The 21,602-nt window shown below is 41.4% G+C and overlaps 1 long non-coding RNA gene across 1 annotated transcript in view; it reads left to right on the top strand.

The window, feature by feature from the left end:
• The window catches only part of LOC118587827, a 49,465-nt gene extending 28,177 nt beyond the window's left edge, over nt 1–21,288 (top strand). The window contains exons 2-3 of the long non-coding RNA XR_004945474.1: nt 20,706–20,833; nt 21,065–21,288. This is a non-coding gene — a long non-coding RNA (uncharacterized LOC118587827). The remainder of the gene's footprint in view (nt 1–20,705; nt 20,834–21,064) is intronic.
• The last annotated feature ends 314 nt before the right edge of the window (nt 21,289–21,602 follow it).

Genomic DNA, 21,602 nt, shown 5'->3' with positions numbered 1-21,602 from the left:
ATTTGATACCTAAACAAATAAACAAAATTTTAAAATCCCATTGAGATAATTTCAGGATAAGGTAAAACTATGACTAATGTAATAATGAGTACTTGTTAAGGATTTAGTTTAATGTACAAACAAGTAGATGCTGTTACTGATTCAAAGGAAAAATCAACAAAGCATCAATTCACATAAAGCAAAGAAATGTTGAAATGAAGATGAAAATGGAGACATAATCTCTTCGCAGAAAGAGGGATTATGGCATTGCACTGGACAGAATTCAATTCCATCTCTACAGACGTGAGAGGGCTGATTCTAGGTTGAGGTAGTCACCTACAAGCTAGAGTTGTGACACAGCTCTGCTTGAGTTGGAGCCTGATAGTCTGGAAGGGTGTGCTCTGAGAAACGCTCAGTTTTCCAGGGAAGCACAGTTCTGTGCCTATAAAACAGACATCCATTTTCTCATGACTTCATAATTAAGGATGGACTTGGCCAGGAAGTTCTGCCAGCCTTTCTGAGCTCATTCCTGTAGCTGCAATCATCTGAGGGCTTGACTAAAGCAAAGAACCAACGAGTTGGTGCTTGTTCTGAAACGTGACCTCAGGAGAGGTGACTGGGGGACAATGCAGAAAGGCTAATGACCTTGAAAGATGGTCATTTCTTCAGAGAAAGGGGCCCAGCTAGTTAAGCAGGGACATGTGGGGGATGGTTAGGTTATAGTCAAAGGGAAGAAGTAGGAGTGGAGGGGAGGAAGGCTTATGCCAAAGTCTTTATTGGGACTTTCCTGAAGACCTAGTAAGAGAAAGCAGTTTAGGACTGGTTGGTTTGAATAACTGCAGGGGAGGAACGGAATGGTGTAAGGACAGCTCCTAGTAGCCTTGGGTTAGTTTAAGGAAGAAGCCACACTTGCAATGAGCCTTAGCTAAGAGGCTTTTACGGTCCACGCCCTCTGCCAAGTTATTTTCACCTCTAGGAGTCCTGCAAGGGGTGGTCTCTTCTCAGGTCTGAAAGCTTCCCCCTCCCTGCAAGCTGTTACATATGATATTGTACAGTGGAGAGAAACATGGTTGCCACTGTGTTGCCATCAACTGAGGTACCTCAGGTGTCTTCTCCATGACCTCTCATTCTTCAGTTAGTCACTTGAGCTTCTTTATATGGCTCTCGATTCCAAGACATCATCCAGAAGATCACTAGTCTCAAAAAGGACAGTTTGTCATTTCCATGGCATGCCATGAGACACAGGGTAAGAGATGGGGGGAAAGAAAGCATAAGGTTTGATAGGAACTTCTACAACTGGTCACACTTAATGAACATTAAACCAATGACATCACTCAGTTACCACATCACATTAAATTGCTGAAATTGCCAACTCACATACTAAATGACAACATTCTTATAAGAGGAAGCCATACTTCACTTGTCTTTGTAGCCAAAGACTCGGGATATGCTTAACACTGCAACAACTAAGCAGAGGAAGACGATTTGTGGTGATGTATTGTGTCCCTCAATATATTGTGCACCCTAATAAAGCTTATCTGAGGATGAGGAAAAAGCTAGCCACTATATTAAACATAGAAATCAGGCAATGGTAGCGCATAACTTTCATCCTAGCATTCAGGAAGCAGAGATCCATCCAGATCTCTGTGAGTTCAAGACCACACTGGGAACAGAGCCAGGTGTGGTGGCATATACCTTTAATCCTAGCACTAACCAGAAATGTCTGGAGGCCTGTACAGACAAATGGGAAATGATAGAGCTGGGCAGAGAGAGGAAGAGATGTAGCTTGGCAGAGAGAGGAAGTAAGAGGGCAGGGACAGAAAGGTATATAGGCATGGGTATACAGGAAGTAGGTCTCTTTGGAGGTTGAGGAGTTGGTAAAGTGAGGTTGGCTGTGGCTTGTCCTGTTCCTCTGATCTCTTGGCTTTCACCCCAATATCTGGCTCTAGGTTTTTTTTACTAAGAAGACCATTTAGCAATTCATCTTATAATCATTCAGTTGGATGTGAATTAATGATCATAGGGAAGCAAGAACTTACAGAAAGGGCCATTTTTTTAGAAGTTTTCCAATTTGATTAACAATGGTAAGCAGAAAACAAAGTTGTCAGAGGTCCTGTGTGCAGGACGGAGAAGTAAGTCTTAGCTCTTTAGAAGTAGAAGACCATGAGAAAGGCCTTCTTGGGTAAGAGAATGGCCAGTAACACTATGTCTCTAGGATTGCTGAGATTAACTAGCAATTCAGTTGAAGGGCCAGTTTAATCAATTTGTCCTAATAAAGGCCAAAGCCAGAGGTTACTCGAGGGCCTCTTTCTCTCATAGGGGTTCATTCAGCTCTCTGATGGGTTAACCCCCTGGCTCATCAGCCCTGTCGCAGAATGATCCAAGTCAACTCAGTTATTTACACTGGCAAATTCTTTTAGGTTGATATCTTCAGTTTCTCTTAGAAGATGGCCGAGAGACAGAAGTCCCTCATTTCCTCAACAGTAAAATGCGATGTCACAATGGAAGTCAGTCTTCGGCCAAAGTCAGCCTCACAGATAAGCAATTACTCACACACAAACAAAAATGCCACAGAATCCACTTGTGTGACATTAAGGGAAGCATCTCAGAGTGCTTCAACAACTAATTGGTTTGAAAGTTTTATCTTCCCAAAGGTCACAGCGTTCCAACAGTAAATCTTAGCCCCAGTCAGTCATACCCCACAATCCTTCTATGTTGTGTTCAAACCCAAGACTGAGCATAAGTCAAGCATAGGGGACCACTAGGTAGAACCCTGAACCCTGAACTTGCCTCTTAGGTTTCTTATGCTCTGGGACAGAGGTATTCTATAGCCCACTGTCTCTTCATGTGTTTCTGTTATAACTTATTCTTCCCAACAAGTGATCTCATATGTATCTTAAAACCATTTTAATGAGAGATAATTCTTCAACTGTCAAATTTGTAAGTTGTAAGTTAGCTAAATCAATGGCTATTAATTAAAATTGATCCCTGTGCCTTTATAAATTAATCAGCTACTATTGCACAACAAATTACCTCCCAAACATAATAACTTAGAACAATCTTTATCTCACAGCTTCAGTGGACCAGGAATCCAGACATGACTTTATGGGTCTTCTGCTTCAAAAATCTTTTATAAGTTGCAAACAAGGGTCTGTCATCATCACAGCTCAATTTGGGCAGCATGAGTTTCTCCCCTTACTCAGGCAGGTCTTTGCCAAGTCCAGTTCTTTGTAGGTTGTTGGACTAAGGGTCTTAGTCTTGTTCTGACTGCTGACTGCCTTCAGTTACCTGCGATGCCATCTCCCCGACATGGAGCTTGCTTCATCAAAGCCAGCCAGCCTAAAAAACAACAGTCAGTTCACTAGCATTCTCTTGGTAGTGACATCCCTATGTTTTATTCACAAATCAAGTTACTTATATGTTCTATTCTCAGGTAAGAGGATTGAAGATTCAATTAGTAAACAGCCCCCCTTAGGGTATAGCTGTGGATTAATAGAAGGACTCATCACTTTGAAGTCCACCCTCAAATATTTTAAAATCAATTATAGATAATAAAACAAGCAGTATTAATATTACTTTTTTGATGAGGGTATCAGACCATAGGTTGGATGTGTATGGTGGGGGGGGGGGGAAGCAATGCTTGTATGTGTGTGCACTCATCCCTGCATTTGTATATGGAAGCCAGAAGACACTCAAATATCTTTCTCAATAGATTTTCATCATAATTACGTATTTCTTTGACTTTAAGACATTTCTCATGTGTTTGTGTCTGTGTGTGTTTGCACATGTGGGTACTAGCATACCAGAGCACATATGTGGAGGTCAGAAGAACCAGAAGTCAGTTCTCTTCCACCATGTGAGTTCCTAGAACTAAAGTCCAGTCATCAGGTTCAGGGGCAAGCACCCTTCCTCTCTGTGTGAGCCTGGGGCTTGCTGTTTTCTAGTCCAGCTGGCCAATGAGCCCAGGGAGTAGCCTCTCCCAGCCTCTGCCCTCCATTCCTATCACAAAGGTTACAGACACACAACACAGTTCCCAGCTTTTCTGTTGCTTCTGGGGATTTGAATTTGGTTCTTATGCTTACATAATGAGCCATCTAGTCAGCCATCTGCCAAAGCCCCAGACCACATGATTAGAAGACTCTGGATGAAGATCACTTTGTGGCTGTTATCTAGTTCTGCATGATTACTGACCTGTTTAGCTCATGAGTTCTAGAGCTCTTAGCTCTAAGGGTGGCCGGTAGGGAAGGCAGACCAATTTACTGTGAAGTAACTCGTGAATCCCAGCCTTGAAAAACTGAGATTTTAGCCTTATAAAGATTCAAATCAACAGTGAAAGGTTAACACAAAGGCACTGATGTGGTCAAAGCTAATGCTAGAAGAACACCATTGATACTGAGGTCATTCTAAGAACACAGCAAAAAGATTTTTGTCTGTGTTAAATATGGTAGAAAATAGTATGAAATGAAATTGCTTCTACAGGAAGTAATCTATTCTCTCTGCTATTACAAAACAGACCATATATTTTGTCACAAAAGAAACTATATTAATTTGGGGTGTAATTTTTAAAACCTAGCTTAAAATTAAGAATGACTCCTGGGATGTGATGGTCTAATGCAATAAAACCTTCATGTGGGTGAACACTCCAGTGCTCCTACTAGTCTTTGTTGTGAAGAGGGTGGATGAACACAGCCAAGACTCTCAACCCTGGGCCACAATTGTATTCTTGGAAACACAGAACATGTTGATATCCATTGCTTTATTTAAATATGAGTTGAAGAGAAAAAAATCATTCTACAGACTGCAGGGGTTTTTAGAACATGACTTCGAACAATTAAATGATCCAGTTCCACAGTATTTCAATTGGGCTCATGTCCTTATAAAAGTCATTTTTCTTCAGTTTGGCAATTTCAAGGTCAAACCAAAGAGTGCAAACTTTCCAAGGGTGTCACCAAGGAGAAAGCCTACAAAATGCCCCAGTTATGACGAGGGCTTGTGCAGACAGTGATACTAATAGAGCCACTTGAGTCTGGTAATAACAACACCTTTGTGAAAGGAAAAGCAAATCAAAGAATTAATTCTACGAACTTTTGGAAGACAAGCAATACTGCCCCCTAACTAGCAACAGGATGAAATCCATCATGATCCATGTCCGATTAGCCATTGACTAAAATCCACATTGGCCTATCACATAAAAATACAACATTTTCTCTTGATAATTTTAGACAGTTAAAGAATTCCCTGGGTTTAAAATTTGTTTCAACATGAAACAATATAGTCTTTCTTTATGCATATATGCATTTTGAAGTATGAGTCTCAGATAAGAAAATTATAGTCACAGTCTGACTTAATTATTTTAACACTGTTTTCTCCTTGTTTGGCTCAGCTGACTTTGGATTGCTGGAAATCTCTGCACTTTCTATCATGCCTGGGTCAGCAATATATTCTTGGCTTCACTAACATTGATGTTGAAAACTGAGCATCTGGTCTCCCTTTGCCTCTACCTCCACCATTTCTCCCCCAAATAATCAGCATTTCCTCCTTTGCATTTCTGGCTCAAATATTATCTAAAACTTGCATTTTGGTGTATTACTGTACTTATTTGGGAGTTGGGGATCCAATTTAATGCTGTTTCCCATTCTGAAAATCTCCTGGCAGAACCATTTTGTGTTGATCCTTCTCATTAACCACTTAAAAGCAAAGATCATCCTGGTGGGTTGGATTAATAGATCATTAATAAAAGGAATCAGATCCGGCACAGACACTTCATTCTTTGCTCAGGTGTTCTGTAAGTACACCTTGGCAGAAACCATACCGTAATGATGTTCTAAACCAGGAGTATCTGGAATTCCAGCAAGAAACACAAAATGCAACGTGCACAAGATGCTATTATTTCCTCTTTCAGAGTGATATATGTAGGTATAAGAACCATTTCTAGACAGGGAATGGTCGTTTTCTCTGTGTGCTCCCAGAGGCCTTTTGAACAGCTGCTGACTTTCACCACATTAGGGTTGGCTCAGAGCAGAGTCAAGTCCAGAGGTACTCCACAGCCTTCCTACAAACACCAAAACACTGGATACAACCCTAGGAGGGTTGCCCAGATTGCCTGTCTACCCTTCTGATTCCATTCTTTTGGAAAACAAGCCTTTGTTTTCTTTATTACAATGAAACATTCTTTCTTTTTTCTTTTTCTTTTTTGTTATTTATTATATTTGTGTTTTAATTTTACACATCAGCCATGGGTTCCCCTGTCCTCTCCCATCCCATCCCTGCCCCCACCTTCCCCCCAGCCCCTCCCCTCCACTCCCACCTCCTCCAGGGCCAAGACTCCCCTGGGGACTCATTTAAACCTGATGGATTCAGTACAGGCAGGTCCAGTCCCCACCTTCCAGGCTAAGCAAAGTGTCCCTGTGTAAGCCCAAGGTTCCAAACAGCCAGCTCATGCACTAAGGGCAGGTCCCAGTCCCACAGCCTGGGTGCCTCCCAAACAGTTCAAGCTATTCAATGGTCTCACTTATCCAGAGGGCCTGATCCAGCTGGGGGCTCCACAGCCTTTGGTTCATAATTCATGTGCTTCCATTCGTTTGGCTATTTGTCCCTGTGCTTTTCCAATCTTGGTCTCAACAATTCAATGAAACATTCTTTGACAATTCAACTTCTCTGGCTAAAATGCCTGTTTTGAATAGTTATAAGAAATTTTATCACATGCCTCTTCTATTTTGTACAGATATATTTCCTTGTATCTTTAATTATATTAACAGATATCTTAATACTAAGAACATTTTTACAACCTGGTGCAAATCCAAGTTGTTCTAGATGTTCATTTTAAAGTATTTTAATATAAATACTTTAATGTAAACAAAAAAATGCTTGCTTTTGTTTCCAAAAGAAGAAGAGAGAAGGCTTAAGTTCTAGACTGCTTTTCTAATTCTGTGGCTATAGACTGTACTGCACTCATTGAAAACTACCAGAACATTATCTAGGGTGTCTGCAGTGAACGCTAAGGAAGTGTTTGATGACAAGTATGCTTTTCTGCAGACTTTTTAAAGGTTTCTAGAATGTGAACAAAGCCCAAGAGAGTTCAGGTCTTTTAATTTATATATTTTGGAGAATGGAAATGATACCATTGTAAGTGGAACTACACACCAACTTTTAAGAGATACTTTAGCTGTCTGGAGGAACAAGGCATGTGCCTGGATCTCAGCATCCCCATGTGGTACCCAGACCCTGAAACTTATCTCATCTGTTTTAAGTGTCTGCTGTAAATTTAGGGGACATCACATTTCTACCCAATGTGTTAACACTTAGATTAAGACCACACGTACACACCTTTTTCTTATTTATGAGCAATTAAATGACTCACTAACAAGAAAGGAGCTTTATTTATAGGTTCTAACAGAAAATTGGCAATGTGATAACTCTTCCTATAAAAATATGAATTTTTTTTATATTTCTAAACTAACTTTTTTTGAAGCATCTTTGTCAAGGAAAGGCCCCTGGAACAAGTTGATAAGTATGTATTGAATGTTTTACTTTCTTTTTGTGAGACAGCAAGAAGTTCATCCAAATAGAACCATGCCTCTACCACATCAATCATTTGGAAAATCTGGTAACTTTCCATGTGACTCAGTTAATTCCTTTAAACCCACAGGAGAATTTACTTGCTTTTGGCATATTTCACCATATTAGGAGGAAAACCAGTCTCCAGGGACATGGTGGTTAATGAGAAGAGGCCAAGAGCAGATGTCCTAAACTCAGTTTTGTTAGCTTAGGCGCTTTCAAATGATGTTTCTCTTGGTAAAAAGTCCTTAAGAAATTTTCCTTCTGTGTCTTCAATACTCCTGGAGGCCCCCAATATCTCTGAAAGAGCAGAGCCTTGCTCTAATAATTCAAGATTGGATGTAAACTCAAAAGGACTGTATAATATGTTTATTAAATGCAATGTTGGCTACACTGTGCCTGGTGAACTGGAGAACATAGAAAAAATTCAGACAAGAGAAGGGCAGAAAAAGACAAGACCTTCACAGGGAAGTATAGAGGGGAAGTTTGGAGGCTGTGGGAGGAACAGCAAGCTTTTCCTCTTTCAGTTTGGCCAAACTCACCACCCACTCTGCAGTATCACTGCATTCCCTTAGTGGAGACAGAACTCTGTGTCCCAGAGGTGACAGGTGTTTTATGGGTAATAGAAACCCAGAACTGATCTTAAGCCTGCAAGTTCCCCATCCTCTACCAGCGCTTGGCCAACTTTCTGGTGTCATTTTTGTTGTCTTGGGTTTTGTTATGAAGCTGGGAGAGCAGTACAACCATTTTTAGTCTCTGTAAGACAAAAAAGCAGATCTTATCCTCTTGAATTATCTTTCTAGAAATATAAATATATAAGTAACAAATATATATAAATAACAAATACATAAATATAATATATATATAACAAATACATAAATATAAATCTACTTTCTGTGCCCAGAAAGTGGATTCCTAAAAAGACTTTACACTTTGTTGATGGGTATCATGTCATAACTGTTATGATTTGGAGTTGAAGTGCCCATGTGTAAAGTGTTGTGTATTGAGCCTTGACCCCAGACTGGTGGATCAGATCCTAAAGGAGTGATAAGAGTGGAGGTCTCTGACCTAAGCAACAGTTAGCCCTTTTGTAGATTCATAATGACGGTACGGTCTTGATGGAAGAGCTCCAAAGACCCAAAGGGGCATGTTCTTGGGCCTATATCTTATCCTATGCCTCCCTCCCTCCCTCTCTACCTCCTCTCTCTCCCTCCCTCCCTTCCTCTCTCCCTCCCTCCCTTCCACTTATCCCTCCCCCCATCCCTTTACTCCTATCCCCTTTCCTTCTCCTTCTGTCTGCCCTTCCTGCCCACCGTGATGTAAGAAGCTATGCTCTACCCTGCCTTCTCTCCACGATGCTCTGCCTCACCATAGACTCACAGCAACAGAGCTTACCAACCATGAACTGACACAATGAACCAGAATAATTCTTCTTCCCATAGGCATTTGTCATGGCAGTGGAAAGTCTATGTAAATGTGAAAGTAAATGTGAATGGAATGGAGGAAAGGAGCAAGGGGGATCAAGTCAGGAATGGGATATATATAATGTATTTGAAATTACATCAGAGCCTTGATTAAAGCTAGATTTGCTCTGAAAAACTTCACATACTCAAATCAAACAAATGGATGAACAGTGCCAATATTTTCCAGTTCCATATTTGAGGACAAATGTTAGAGAATTTTACCAACTTCTCGACCAAAAGTAGCACAGACATCCAGTTTCTCCTAAGATGTAGCAGATCATGGCTTATTCTACTTCCTGGGGAGTTTTAACAATCTATACTTTAGATGAGAGCAGATAGGATAAGGAAAGAAACCAAAAGGCATCTCTAGCCTGTGACCTCCTATTCTGCTGCATAGTAATCTAGTTCCCAATGAGCTCTCTCCCTCTCTTTTTCCTCTTTCTGCCTTAAAAAACCTCACAGAGTAGAGCTATAGGATTTATAGACTTTCTACATATATGTTGTTCTCTCTTGAAATATAATAGACCTGCTAGCAGGGAAAATAAAAGAAATATTGCAAGCAGTCTAACCCAAGTCCGGCTAGGGTATAAATCACCCAACCCAGAATTCCCAAGCCTGGCACTGGGGACTCTTTCTTCCTAAATCAAAACATGGACTGTGTCTTGAAGTCTCCATGTGAAGGATTAAGTAAGACAATAAGGTTCCTTTGTTGTATGGAGAGAAAAAAATAAAATCAAAGGATAAGGGTGGATACCAAGGCATTCTAAAGAGTGCATTGTACCTGCCAGTTCAGCGTACCTGGCGAGCTATTTAAAGCCTATATCCTGGTACAGAATGACTCCTTCCAAAGGCAGCCATAGATGGATTAACTGCCCCCACAGAATCTCCATGTCCTCCCAGAATTGAACTAGTCTATGATCATTTTAAGTCCCCACTTGTCATACATATTTAAATTCTAGAGTTGCAAGCCAAACTTCCCCAGTGGGCTACCTTATCCTTTGTTAATTAAAAAAATAAACAGTTCTGTTGTAATGGAGATGGGTCCTTTTCACAGCAAATTCCTTGACACTAAAGCTGTCTGGGGACATGTGTTCCTGTGCTTCCCCTGAATTTGACACAACAAAAACTCAAGACCTGGAAAAACTTCGCGACTGCAAACAGTGGTTGAGACCTGTGGTTACATTCATCTATGAGGCTTAGGGGAACCAAATCGGGGGGTGGTCAGGGGATTAGGGGATATCAACTTATACATTCAACATTGTGCCCAAAGGCAGAGCTAAGCATGGTGAGATGTGACCAACACATGATAGCATGCTACTGTTTCTCCTCTTCAGAGGTGATGACAACTTAGGAAATTCTATCTCCTATGACTGGTCCAATGGAAGCAGTCCATGAAAGGCTGTTGCCAGTTTGCCATCTCTCCCTTAACTGGTCCACTGCTACCACAGCTTGTAGAAAAGATGGGTTTACTAATATTTTATTTATTACTTGGTGTGGATGGAAGCAAGAAACTGATGTATGCTGTTTTAGTTTGGGTTTCTATCACTGTGAAGAGACACCATGACCACGGCCACTCTTAGGATGAAAACATTTAATTGGGGTGGCTCACTTACAGTTTCTGAGGTTCAGTCCATTATCATCATCATGGGGAGCATGGTGGTGTACAGGCAGAGGAGGTTCTGGAAGAATAGCTGAATGTCATACTTCTTGCAGGCAAAAAGAAGTTGACTGACTCACTGGGTGGTATCCTGAGCATTGGAAACCTCAAAGTCCACTTCCATAGTGACACACTTCCTCCAACAAGGATACCCACTCCAACAAAGACACACCTCCGAATAGCGCCACTCCCTTTGGAGGCCATTTTCTTTCAAGCCACATATGCCTACACATACACTCATATTTACTGGACTGGGTTTACAGATGCATATTTATCTACTCCTTTGTGCAGGACTTCTGCCAGCAGAGTTAAGAGTACTTATTTTCAAGATAAAATAAGATGCTTTGGTACATATCAAAATAAAATATGTGGTTATATCAAATCTCTACCTGGTGTCAGTCTATCAACAAACTTACAATGGAGAGGGCATGTGGTCAAGTGTATTAGCTGAGAGTGTGTGTATTGCAGTCATTTCCTAACTTCTGGAAAGTACACAGACGACTGTTTGCAAGGTGTTCCAGAAAGACACAGTGACCCAAAGCCTGAAGTTAGTGATCCTTCAACAAAAGACCCTGGAAGAAACAGCACACTTAAAGAATAGAAAGAAAGAAAAAGTTTCAATGTGGTTTCTGTATTTTTAATTTTTTTCTTTTTTCTCCTAGTTCCCCCGGACCCCCCAAGGTAGAGTCTCATGTAACCAGACTGTCCCTGAGCATACTATATAGTCAAATGTAGCCTTGAACTTCTGATCCTCTTGCCTCGACCCCAAGTGTTAAATTATAGGTGCCTGCCACCATACCCAGCTCAATCTGATTCTTTAGGAGCTGTGATGTGTAATTATATCCTGGAGTTTATTAGAAGCAAAGGAAGCTGAGTGGTTCATCAGTTAGTCATCAGCTAATAAGAGGCAGTCCAGGAACAAACATCAGAGTGTATTGTGGTCCCCAGCACTCCTCTATGTACAGCCACACAATCTAGCTTGTATTTGAAGCCAGGCACACCAAATTCAGTGATGGTTGCACAGCACTGGTGATGACAGCAGGGTGGGCTGTTGGGAAGGAACATAGAGCACCCATTACTATGAGTACAGGCACATTTCTCAACTTCTCCGGGTCTAAGTTTCTTTCTATAGAAAACCAGGATATTCACATTAACCTCAAAGCATGGCTGAGATAAGAAGTAGAGACACCACATATAAAATGGTCAAATCCGGGCATAAAGTAAACATTGCCCATGACTTTCTCTTGGCAGACCATGAACTCCATGAGGCAGAGATAAGATAGCCATTATCATCATTGGATCCTCACCTTCTAGAAAGATTCAGACCCAGAGGACACTCCATAAATGTCTATCACAGAGATGCAAGTGTTCTCTTCAAAGAAGATGGGCTTCAGTTGGGATGGGATGGTGGACTGTGGCGATCCAGTCTATATTTGACAATGTGTAGAGGTAGAGTTTTCATACAGAAGAGGGAAGCAAAATGGAAATGGTCAGAGGGACTTCCTCAAAGACTTGTTAGTAAAATGCAGAATCATTCCATTGTAAGTTTATAGCCTTGTGTAGTGGTGTGAGGATCTTTTATATTCTTAAAAATAATCAGAAACTTAAAGCCTACTTTGTGTGGAGTGTAAATAGCACATTTATCATGCCTGACTAAGAAACTGAGAATTTTCTAAAATAGTAATCTTTTAATTTTAGATTTAGATATTATATTAAAATAAATAACAAAGTAACCGTATTTTCAAAAACATAGTGGAATCACTTTATGTAGTTTCAAATTTAATGTCTGGCTTAGTGAAGACAGCTGGAGTCTGCCCTTCACTTCTGTATTCAATGCACATTGGTTTGCTATATTGGGTTGTTATTTTGGGGTGTTATAAACCAATTCAACTGTACACACTTGAGCATTTAGGAATGCAAGAAGATTTTATAATCTTTTCAGATAGTTTTCATTGACCATGTACAAATGTTCTACACATATTCATCTCTTAGTTGTGAGCTGCAGTGTGGCAGTTGAAGCCATGTAATTGAACCTTCCATGTTCTGCTACATTAACTCCATCATCTGACTTTGCATTTAGAATTTATCTTTTATCTATGCACAATCTCGTAGCAGGATGGATTGGAGAACATTACATTGTTATGAAATTCTGACTTCATTTATGATACACTATTATTCTTAATTCCTTTTATAAATCATACCCTTGATCTGTTAAAGAATCAGAAACAACTCCTAAGGATTGGCAAATTTTAAAACTGAGTAGATAATCTAAGCTTTCTAAACTGCTTTGTAATTAAAGACTTCTCTTGAGACTGGGGCGCTGCCGTTCCTGACTTCCTGGACTGGGTCAGAGACACTCCGAATCCCCACCAGATTGCTTGGTGGATTCTGTGGAGACCGCTGCCATCCTCACCGGGTCTCTCACTGTGGCACGAGCTCCTCAGGCTTCTGTCACCCAAGTCTTAGCACCTCAAACAAGCCGCTGCTTATTGAGGAATGACTGACATGAATTCAGTGATACAGGAGCCCATTTCATATTCCTAAGCAAATGTTCTTGTGATAAGCTAAGCACAGTGATGTACACCTGGAACCCATCACTAAGGTGGCTAAGGCATGTAGAAAGGCCAATCTAAAGTATACAGTGAGATCTTGTCTCAAAAAACAAAATTTTTGCTATAATTCAAATATCAATCCTAATATTGTATAAAAATGTAAATGAAGTTGACAACTGTTTCCCACAAACAGATGACACATGGCACATGGAACATCCAGAAGACACATTGAAAACCAAAGGTCTGTCTGTTAAAAACAAGAGGACCAGAGTTCGGTTCCCAATGTGTTCACAACTTCCTTTAACATCAGCTCTAGGGGATCTGTTGCCCTCTTCTGGACACAGATGGCATCACACACACACACACACACACACACACACACACACACACACACACGATGGGATTGTTGAAATGAACCTTCATCATCGCAAACAATATTTGGAGACAGTGGCTACTCAACATCTATTTGTAGAATGAATGAATTCAGGAAAGACAGGGAGTTTTGTACTTTCCTGAGGCTGTGCATACATCTCCCACTTCCTTCTCTCATCCTTATGTCCTCCAGTCTTGAGCTTCCAGCACAACAAGCTGTCACTGAAGCACATTTTTTCCAGCCTCTTGCTCTGACCTGAACCTTTGACAGAACTATGGCAGCTGGAATCCTGGCAGTGAAATAGCAGCAGGAGAAGACTGTGTTTTCTAGGCCCTGTCACCCAAGGCAATACCACAGAGACACACAAGTTAGGCCCTGTCACCCAAGGCAATACCACAGAGACACACAAGTTAGGCCCTCTCACCCAAGGCAATACCGCAGAGACACACAAGTTAGGCCCTGTCACCCAAGGCAATACCATAGAGACACACAAGTTAGGCCCTGTCACCCAAGGCAATACCACAGAGACACACAAGTTAGGCCCTGTCACCCAAGGCAATACCACAGAGACACACAAGTTAGGCCCTGTCACCCAAGGTAATACCAGAGAGACACACAAGTTAGGCCCTGTCACCCAAGGCAATACCACAGAGACACACAAGTTAGGCCCTGTCACCCAAGGTAATACCAGAGAGACACACAAGTTAGGCCCTGTCACCCAAGGCAATACCGCAGAGACACACAAGTTAGGCCCTGTCACCCAAGGCAATACCGCAGAGACACACAAGTTAGGCCCTGTCACCCAAGGCAATACCGCAGAGACACACAAGTTAGGCCCTGTCACCCAAGGCAATACCGCAGAGACACACAAGTTAGGCCCTGTCACCCAAGGCAATACCAGAGAGACACACAAGTTAGGCCCTGTCACCCAAGGCAATACCACAGAGACACACAAGTTAGGCCCTGTCACCCAAGGCAATACCACAGAGACACACAAGTTAGGCCCTGTCCTGTCACCCAGGCAATACCGCAGAGACACACAAGTTAGGCCTGTCACCCAAGGCAATACCGCAGAGACACACAAGTTAGGCCCTGTCACCCAAGGCAATACCGCAGAGACACACAAGTTAGGCCCTGTCACCCAAGGCAATACCACAGAGACACACAAGGTACCAACTTCTGAAACTGCTAGGGAGTCTGGGAAACATTAAATTTTATCCATGCAAATGTAAATCAGAATAAACACTGGTGTCAGTCAGTTCTGGAAAATATCCAGTGGCCATTAAGAGGGTGTTACGTAGTTTAAAGGCTCCCTCATACTTCAGGGGTATTTGCTAACTTTCTCTATTATAGATTAGCTTAAGGACCATTTTAAGATATGGCTCTTTGATATGTATCTATGTCTTTACAGGGCATGTTCTAAAAGCTTTAAATAGCAAATCAGAAAATTTAAACCTTTTAAAGGCTCACGATAACTCCACTCCACCATCCTACCCGCAATAATTAAGAAACATAGAAGACATGACTTTTGACCCAGTGGATATGTGTACTATAAAATTGAACACTTAGGTGGGGAATAATTCCAACTAGAGTGTGATGTCCTGTAGTTGGAGAGCTTCTCTCCAGGTGCTACCAAGCCCTGTCAGTCCAACAACCCATTTGTAAAATAAACACACAAATTTATATTATTTAAACTGCTTGGCCATTAGCTCAGGCCTACCATTGTCTTGCTCTTACTCTTATATTTAGCCCATTTTTATTAATCTATACTTTGCCACGTGGCTTGTGGCTTACCAGTACCTTACATGTTCCTAGTCATGGCCATGGCAGGTGGTCTCTCTCTTACTACTTCCTGTTGGAGGGGGGGTGCTGTATCTTATAGGGACACAAAGAAAATTTTAGGATAATGGAGTAGTCTGTGAGGGTAAACCTCTGAGCCAGTTGCCTTGATACCATTCTGGATGTTGGATCATCTGGGCCATGGTGTCATCAGAGACCGTTCAGGTAGTCTTGGCTGATCAAAACTGATGTATCTTAATCTGGAACAAATCCATAGCCTCTGGCTTTCTGTGGAAACAAAAGCAGAGACTCTTTTCCAAAGCAACACATCCTTATAACCAAATTTTGAAGTCAAGGTACCTTTAAAATTTACATATTTGTTTAACTCAACAGTTTTTACGATCAAATGTTTTTCTGTAGTTAAAAATCCCAAAGACAACATAAACCAGATTCTCTGTGTAATATCCATCTTTGTAAGACTGAAACACCACTGTGGCTGCTGGCTCCACCCACCTCAGTTTCCCAACATGACGGTGGTACAGTTTACTGCCAGTTCTGGGTCTGGAGCCATGTGTACCATCAACTATCAGAAGCAGTTCTATCAAAGTAGTGCATAGCCCAGAAACTTTTTTTTTTTTTAACTAGCAAAGGCTAACTCTACCATGCAGCAGCTTGTAGACTCCTCATTCCTGCCACACTGTAGGTCAGACGCACATGCCAGGAACCCGCCATAATAGCTCAAGCCAGCAGGCTGCCAACTTGAGAGAGACAACTAGGAAGCTGTTTTTAGCTCTGTTTTAGAATCTTTTTTGTCAGGTTTTAGGTGGAAACTCTTGCCCCACGTTGGGCGCCAGATATTGGTGAAATTATTAAGGCCACTCCACGTAGTTAAAAGGGAGGTTTATTTTGTGGGGTAACTTACCATTTCTTTGTATACAGTCTTGTATTAAGTTAGAACCTTCTTATTTAGACAAAAGGGGGAGATGTAGTGGGTAGCCATCCCAGCATTGGCCTGGAAGTTCCAACCCCCATTGAGGCTTCAGTAATGGTCACGCCCACAAGGCAGGGCTGAGGGAGGAAGCAGAAGACCCAGGATGGAGAGGAGAGGGCTCTCTTGGTTCTGGGATCCTGGATGCTGGAGTTCTCCAGAGAACACCGCCGGACTGTGCCATACCTTTGCCAGACCGCACAACCTATCCCTTCATTTGTAAGTTACCCCACAAAATAAACCTCCCTTTTAACTACGTGGAGTGGCCTTAATAATTTCACCAATAGTGTCCTTTATGGATGACTGTATCCTATTGACCATCTATATTCTTTACAGACTGGGACATAATCATAATTGGTGCCTAATAAATACTTACCAGATAAATGGAACCACACCGCTGAATTTTCACTAACAAAGAGACTTAGGGACCATTTTCTAAACAAGGCAGTTAAAACTTTTCCAGTTTCTCCTCTCTTTTTTTGTTTTGATCAGATTTTGTTTCTTCAGAGCCAATTCTTCAGGATATCCTAGAATGACTTCTGAACTAATCAATCAAGAGTCTTGTTCTGTGTGCACAGTGCAAATTAGAGATATTATGAGTATAGATTTTGTTGTGCTACTTAAAAGAAAATCTCCACGAAGTCCAATTTCCAGAGTCCACTCATTCAGAACTAAGTTCTGAAAGAAGTTAAAATTCTTGCATCAATTTTAATCAAAACTAATTCTAACATACAGTTTGACTATGAATAGTTTGACTTCATATTGAATATTTCTTACCTAAATTCTTTTTGTTTAGGTGATTTTTAAAACAGTTTTCAATAATACAAATAAAAGGAAGTTTCTGCTTGGGGGATTAAGAGCCTACACTGCTCTTGCAGAGGACCAGAGTTCAGTTCCCAGCACCCAGCTCCAGGGCATGCATCACACATAAACACACACACACACACACACACACACACACACACACACACACACACACACAGAGAGAGAGAGAGAGAGAGAGAGAGAGAGAGAATAATAACAATAATAACTTAAGACAATAGAGAAGGTTGATAAGACTTTTTTAAAGACAACTTTCTATATAACTAATGATGTAATGTTTATTTTATATATTATCTTTACTACTGTATATTGTCAATTGAGTAACAGTTTGGTAACTTGGGATTTTCCTTAGCTATACTATAATATAATTTCTCTAACAATATCAGAAGACTTTCAGCTTTGATGACTTTTGACAGACTATACAAAGGCATCAACATGTGTTTGGGTCAAAAATAATAAGAGTATAACAAAAGATCCTGCTTTGGATCAGCTAATGCCCAATTCAGGATGTCAAATTTTAGTTTGGCATGTAAGAAATTTAAGAGTTGCTATCAGAAGGAGCAATATTGTCTTTAGCAACTAATTCGACTTTGTCCTTGATGAAGCAGGTGAAGTGTCTGTCCCCTCTGTTTTAGTCCATATGGACTTGGATTTGTGAGCTTGAATCCAAATCCACTGCCCTGACCTTCATCTCTGACAAGCTTTTCTTGGAGAAAGGGGGATTTTATGGATCCAAGCCTATGAAGTCATTTTACTTTTTAAAAGTCTGTTACACATATTGAAGCTTCTTCAATATTTTTTCTATTTTTACTTTGTTTCTAGCTTTGAATATCATGCTGTTTCCTGTGTCAATGTTAAATTAAGATCTTGCGCAACACAGAGCTGTTCTGTGTCTGAAGGAACTGCCCTAGATGTGGGGGCTAGAGCAGCGGATGAGCTGGAGGCCAGTTCCTGCCCTCACCCCACTTCCCTTCTGTCGCTCACGCTAGTCTAGATGCAGCTTCCGCTCCATGAGCTTCTTTTTGAAGGACACTACTCCTTATAAGTTCATTGTTGCCAGAGCCAGTTTTGCTGGTTTTTAGTTAAGAAGTCTGGATTCTTCCATCATTTTTTGTCTAAATTTTGCCATGTGCAATTTTAACTGTTGACAGTTTTATTTCATGTTGATTATTTCTACCAAGCCTTGCAGGGTCCAGTGTGACGGTGTGACGTGGCCTCGATTTCATGTCTAATAAGTTCTAGCGCCTGCAGTTTTAGTCAGTGCCAGCTTTATTTTGTGTTGACTGTTTCTGGTCAGCCAAAATTTTCCCTGGAAACCTAGTAAAAGTGTCCTTAGGGTCAACCTTCTCGGGTCAAGACTCAGGAATATTATAAAAAGGAAAACAGTCCTTGAAGGGAATAATGCGATAAAAATTGTTATTCAAGACTTCCTATGTTTGAAAAACTAACTTGTGAAAATATGGATTCCTGGAGTTCTCAAGTAGTGGTTTACATTTTTTAAGAACACATGATTTATTCAAGACTTTTATAAATGTAGATTATGATTCTGTGAGTTCCAGCAGGGCCTGAGACTGAATTGCTATTGTGTTCCCACATGGTTCTGAACTTGCCAGTCCTCCAACTTAATGGTCAGGAATTGGGGTGCTTCAGTACTAGGCTCAAGTTCAGTGCAGTTATCTAGTCTTAAAAATATTATTTACCCCTGAGTCTGGTTTTATTCGTTTATAAAAGAGAATGATGATATTATTTACCTAAGGGCTTGTTGTCAGGCACAACGCCTACCTAGCAAAGGGCCTGGTGCCTGGTGAGAAGTAGATGGCAGCTCCTACTAACAAATGTTACAAACACTCAGCAGGTTCAGGGAGTGGATGGTGTGACATGGAACTCACTATTCAGTGTAGGCGTCTGACCAGCAGCTTCTAGAAGCTTGATCTAAATGTAAAGGTTTAGACCTTACTCTTGACTACTACACAAGAACCTGGAGTTCATCAAGAGTCTGTGAGAAATCATGTGCCCATTACAATGAGGAGCTGCTGATAGGGAGGGTCACATGAGGGTGTGGAGAGCAAGCCATCAAAGGCAAGTAAAGCTAGGCTGCAAAGACATGTAAAGCTAGGAAATTTATGTGCCCATTACAGTGAGGATATGCTAGCAGGGAGGGTCAGGAGAGGGTGTAAAGGCATGGAAGCTAGGCTGTAGAGAGCCCCATCTACTTAGATGATTCGGAACCTTTCTGTAGAGAGATGAGAAGTATGCAAAACTCATCCTTACTACCCACCACTTCCAGCCTTCATTCCCATTCAGGCATCTCTATTAATCACAGACAGATGCTCTTTCAAGCAGAGCTTGCTTAATCCTCATATCTTTATCAACAAAAGCTCTAAGCAGCCGGGCGGTGGTGGCACACTCCTTTAATCTCAGCACTCGGGAGGCAGAGCTAGGCAGATCTCTGTAAGTTTGAGGCCAGCCTGGGCTACCAAGTAAGTTTCAGGAAAGGCGCAAAACTACACAGAGAAACCCTGTCTCAAAAAACAAAAAACAAAAAACAAAACAAAACAAAAAGCTCTAAGCAAGACACTATGGCCAGGTCCGAGTTGATGGAAATGATAGTTTGTCATTGTTGTAAGAGGCTGAAAAGAGCAGGCCAAGGACTTAAATAGAAAGAATGAAGATAAACAGTGAACAGAAGAGCTGGGTGCCTAGTAAGTACTCAAAAATAGTCATAATTATTTCTAGTAACCTGAACCACATTTTCACTAAGCAATGAATAAATAAGAATGTTTACAATAATGAATTAACAAGAAAGTAGTTAAGTATCCATTGAGTGTGTGTGTGTGTGTGTGTGTGTGTGTGTGTGTGTGTGTGTGTAAGTGACGAGAGTAAATGGAATTTTCACATGGCAAAATGAAAAGGTTGGCAATTCTATGTCGTCTCTTACTCTCCTTAGGGAGTAAAGCTGCTGTGAACTCCTGAAGATGACTGTTGTGAACAGATGGTGTGTGGGCCCTTGGGTAGCTTGGTGCCAGCAACAAACTCCTGAGCAGAGTGGATGAACTCTTCTTCAGGTCTCCCTCTCCTTGCCTTCCGATGTCCACCTGCAAATGAGAGAGATGAGAATATCATTTTCTGAAATGATGTCCTGCCATTCCATATTGTCCACCATTTATCCTGCTAAAAGGGTAGAGGGCCAAAGTAGAGCCCTCAGGCACAGACTATGGTCAGCAAGGTCAGCCCCAAGCGTTCAGAGCTGAGAAGGGCTGCTTTGAACTAGATGGCCTGACGGAGCTTTTCCAACGTGACCAGTAGACTCTTGGGCACCAGTGGACTCTTGGCGCTGCTTTCTGGCCACTGTGCTGCACTAGGATACCCTGAGCTCCAAGGAGGCAGCACTGACTTTGAAAGCATGTGCTCTGCTTCCAAAAGCTCAGCTCACTCAGTGATTCAGACTCGGCTGGTGCAGCGAGCCCAGGAACCAGGGTCTAAAGCGCCTCATAATTAAGAACGTTCTGTATTCATGGCTTTGTTGTTGTTTCAGGTCCAATGCCGAATCTGTGCCCATCCCAGCCACCTGCTGCTTCTGGCCCCATTCACGGGTGTTAGGCAAGGAGTTCTCAGTCAGCGCCTATGAGAGAATCAACCTGGAAATGGAACTGATAATAATAAGTAAGCCAGTGAGATGGCTAATGCGGAAAAAGCTCTTAAGTTAGTCCCCCAAACCCCACATGGTAGGAGGAGAGAACTCATCCCACAAGTTGTCCTCTGACCTATACATTTTTAGCATGTTTTATACACACACACACACACACACACACACACACACACAAATAAAATATAATAAAAATAACATATCATGAGCCTCGGTGTTATGAGTAACTCTCTGTTTCTTTTTGGCAGGACAACCCCAGAGATGAAAGGGGAACCAGAGTTCAGAGCTACAACATGTGTGGTTGAGACAGGAATCCCATTTAATACCACCCTGCACACCCTTCTCCAGTGGGGGACTGTCCTTGACATTGCTTTGTTTGTCTGGCTTATGCTAGCCCATCATTAATTCACTTCCAAAGTGTGATATCAATGGTCTTGGCATAAAAACATCTCTTAAATAATAAAGGCTTTGGTTCCACTGGGTTACTTTGAAATGGCAGCTCTTTAAAACATGATTAAAAGTCTCCATTGGGTTTATTATTAATGAATAAGGTTTTGTACTTATGCATATGAGCCCTTCTCTAGACAAAGATTTTCAATTCTGTTCCAAGTGAGGCATGGGGCACACATATGAACTCCTCTATTAGGAGAGTCGTAGCCGCACTAGGCCAGAGCATGTGACCAATACAGGCTACAATTTAAAATGCAAAAATTGTGATCTTTTATGCAAAGCTTTGGGGGGAAAATCAAGAAAATGATGCTACCTACTACTCAGCTGTGGTATTTG

The sequence above is a fragment of the Onychomys torridus genome, chromosome 7, assembly GCF_903995425.1.
Source record: "Onychomys torridus chromosome 7, mOncTor1.1, whole genome shotgun sequence".
Taxonomy (NCBI): domain Eukaryota; kingdom Metazoa; phylum Chordata; class Mammalia; order Rodentia; family Cricetidae; genus Onychomys; species Onychomys torridus.
The sequence above is the reverse complement of the archived record's forward strand: the minus strand, read 5'-3'. Positions and strand labels throughout refer to the sequence as shown.